The sequence below is a fragment of the Sinocyclocheilus grahami genome, unplaced genomic scaffold, assembly GCF_001515645.1.
Source record: "Sinocyclocheilus grahami isolate Dianchi unplaced genomic scaffold, SAMN03320097.WGS_v1.1 scaffold1028.1, whole genome shotgun sequence".
Classification (NCBI taxonomy): domain Eukaryota; kingdom Metazoa; phylum Chordata; class Actinopteri; order Cypriniformes; family Cyprinidae; genus Sinocyclocheilus; species Sinocyclocheilus grahami.
Window position 1 is genome coordinate 204,750 of NW_015506207.1, and position 4,106 is coordinate 208,855.

The window sequence follows — 4,106 nt, forward strand, 5'->3', positions numbered from 1 at the left end:
AAAAGACCAGTTTAAACCAGCAAAGGACCAACTTAAACCAGCAAATGACCAGCTTAAACCAGCAAAGAACCAGCATAAACCAATAAAGGACCAGTTTAAACCAGCAAAGGACCAGTATAAACCAGCAAAGGACCAGCAGAAACCAGCAAAGGACCAGTATAAACCAGCAAAGGACCAGCAGAAACCAGCAAAGGACCAGTATAAACCAGCAAAGGACCAGCAGAAACCAGCAAAGGACCAGTATAAACCAGCAAAGGACCAGCAGAAACCAGCAAAGGACCAGTATAAACCAGCAAAGGACCAGCAGAAACCAGCAAAGGACCAGTATAAACCAGCAAAGGACCAGCAGAAACCAGCAAAGGACCAGTATAAACCAGCAAAGGACCAGCAGAAACCAGCAAAGGACCAGTATAAACCAGCAAAGGACCAGCAGAAACCAGCAAAGGACCAGTATAAACCAGCAAAGGACCAGCAGAAACCAGCAAAGGACCAGTATAAACCAGCAAAGGACCAGCAGAAACCAGCAAAGGACCAGTATAAACCAGCAAAGGACCAGCAGAAACCAGCAAAGGACCAGTATAAACCAGCAAAGGACCAGCAGAAACCAGCAAAGGACCAGTATAAACCAGCAAAGGACCAGCAGAAACCAGCAAAGGACCAGTATAAACCAGCAAAGGACCAGCAGAAACCAGCAAAGGACCAGTATAAACCAGCAAAGGACCAGCAGAAACCAGCAAAGGACCAGTATAAACCAGCAAAGGACCAGCAGAAACCAGCAAAGGACCAGTATAAACCAGCAAAGGACCAGCAGAAACCAGCAAAGGACCAGTATAAACCAGCAAAGGACCAGCAGAAACCAGCAAAGGACCAGTATAAACCAGCAAAGGACCAGCAGAAACCAGCAAAGGACCAGTATAAACCAGCAAAGGACCAGCAGAAACCAGCAAAGGACCAGTATAAACCAGCAAAGGACCAGCAGAAACCAGCAAAGGACCAGTATAAACCAGCAAAGGACCAGCAGAAACCAGCAAAGGACCAGTATAAACCAGCAAAGGACCAGCAGAAACCAGCAAAGGACCAGTATAAACCAGCAAAGGACCAGCAGAAACCAGCAAAGGACCAGTATAAACCAGCAAAGGACCAGCAGAAACCAGCAAAGGACCAGTATAAACCAGCAAAGGACCAGCAGAAACCAGCAAAGGACCAGTATAAACCAGCAAAGGACCAGCAGAAACCAGCAAAGGACCAGTATAAACCAGCAAAGGACCAGCAGAAACCAGCAAAGGACCAGTATAAACCAGCAAAGGACCAGCAGAAACCAGCAAAGGACCAGTATAAACCAGCAAAGGACCAGCAGAAACCAGCAAAGGACCAGTATAAACCAGCAAAGGACCAGCAGAAACCAGCAAAGGACCAGTATAAACCAGCAAAGGACCAGCAGAAACCAGCAAAGGACCAGTATAAACCAGCAAAGGACCAGCAGAAACCAGCAAAGGACCAGTATAAACCAGCAAAGGACCAGCAGAAACCAGCAAAGGACCAGTATAAACCAGCAAAGGACCAGCAGAAACCAGCAAAGGACCAGTATAAACCAGCAAAGGACCAGCAGAAACCAGCAAAGGACCAGTATAAACCAGCAAAGGACCAGCAGAAACCAGCAAAGGACCAGTATAAACCAGCAAAGGACCAGCAGAAACCAGCAAAGGACCAGTATAAACCAGCAAAGGACCAGCAGAAACCAGCAAAGGACCAGTATAAACCAGCAAAGGACCAGCAGAAACCAGCAAAGGACCAGTATAAACCAGCAAAGGACCAGCAGAAACCAGCAAAGGACCAGTATAAACCAGCAAAGGACCAGCAGAAACCAGCAAAGGACCAGTATAAACCAGCAAAGGACCAGCAGAAACCAGCAAAGGACCAGTATAAACCAGCAAAGGACCAGCAGAAACCAGCAAAGGACCAGTATAAACCAGCAAAGGACCAGCAGAAACCAGCAAAGGACCAGTATAAACCAGCAAAGGACCAGCAGAAACCAGCAAAGGACCAGTATAAACCAGCAAAGGACCAGCAGAAACCAGCAAAGGACCAGTATAAACCAGCAAAGGACCAGCAGAAACCAGCAAAGGACCAGTATAAACCAGCAAAGGACCAGCAGAAACCAGCAAAGGACCAGTATAAACCAGCAAAGGACCAGCAGAAACCAGCAAAGGACCAGTATAAACCAGCAAAGGACCAGCAGAAACCAGCAAAGGACCAGTATAAACCAGCAAAGGACCAGCAGAAACCAGCAAAGGACCAGTATAAACCAGCAAAGGACCAGCAGAAACCAGCAAAGGACCAGTATAAACCAGCAAAGGACCAGCAGAAACCAGCAAAGGACCAGTATAAACCAGCAAAGGACCAGCAGAAACCAGCAAAGGACCAGTATAAACCAGCAAAGGACCAGCAGAAACCAGCAAAGGACCAGTATAAACCAGCAAAGGACCAGCAGAAACCAGCAAAGGACCAGTATAAACCAGCAAAGGACCAGCAGAAACCAGCAAAGGACCAGTATAAACCAGCAAAGGACCAGCAGAAACCAGCAAAGGACCAGTATAAACCAGCAAAGGACCAGCAGAAACCAGCAAAGGACCAGTATAAACCAGCAAAGGACCAGCAGAAACCAGCAAAGGACCAGTATAAACCAGCAAAGGACCAGCAGAAACCAGCAAAGGACCAGTATAAACCAGCAAAGGACCAGCAGAAACCAGCAAAGGACCAGTATAAACCAGCAAAGGACCAGCAGAAACCAGCAAAGGACCAGTATAAACCAGCAAAGGACCAGCAGAAACCAGCAAAGGACCAGTATAAACCAGCAAAGGACCAGCAGAAACCAGCAAAGGACCAGTATAAACCAGCAAAGGACCAGCAGAAACCAGCAAAGGACCAGTATAAACCAGCAAAGGACCAGCAGAAACCAGCAAAGGACCAGTATAAACCAGCAAAGGACCAGCAGAAACCAGCAAAGGACCAGTATAAACCAGCAAAGGACCAGCAGAAACCAGCAAAGGACCAGTATAAACCAGCAAAGGACCAGCAGAAACCAGCAAAGGACCAGTATAAACCAGCAAAGGACCAGCAGAAACCAGCAAAGGACCAGTATAAACCAGCAAAGGACCAGCAGAAACCAGCAAAGGACCAGTATAAACCAGCAAAGGACCAGCAGAAACCAGCAAAGGACCAGTATAAACCAGCAAAGGACCAGCAGAAACCAGCAAAGGACCAGTATAAACCAGCAAAGGACCAGCAGAAACCAGCAAAGGACCAGTATAAACCAGCAAAGGACCAGCAGAAACCAGCAAAGGACCAGTATAAACCAGCAAAGGACCAGCAGAAACCAGCAAAGGACCAGTATAAACCAGCAAAGGACCAGCAGAAACCAGCAAAGGACCAGTATAAACCAGCAAAGGACCAGCAGAAACCAGCAAAGGACCAGTATAAACCAGCAAAGGACCAGCAGAAACCAGCAAAGGACCAGTATAAACCAGCAAAGGACCAGCAGAAACCAGCAAAGGACCAGTATAAACCAGCAAAGGACCAGCAGAAACCAGCAAAGGACCAGTATAAACCAGCAAAGGACCAGCAGAAACCAGCAAAGGACCAGTATAAACCAGCAAAGGACCAGCAGAAACCAGCAAAGGACCAGTATAAACCAGCAAAGGACCAGCAGAAACCAGCAAAGGACCAGTATAAACCAGCAAAGGACCAGCAGAAACCAGCAAAGGACCAGTATAAACCAGCAAAGGACCAGCAGAAACCAGCAAAGGACCAGTATAAACCAGCAAAGGACCAGCAGAAACCAGCAAAGGACCAGTATAAACCAGCAAAGGACCAGCAGAAACCAGCAAAGGACCAGTATAAACCAGCAAAGGACCAGCAGAAACCAGCAAAGGACCAGTATAAACCAGCAAAGGACCAGCAGAAACCAGCAAAGGACCAGTATAAACCAGCAAAGGACCAGCAGAAACCAGCAAAGGACCAGTATAAACCAGCAAAGAACCAGCATAAACCAATAAAGGACCAGTTTAAACCAGCATAAACCAGCAAAGGACCATTTTAAACCAGCG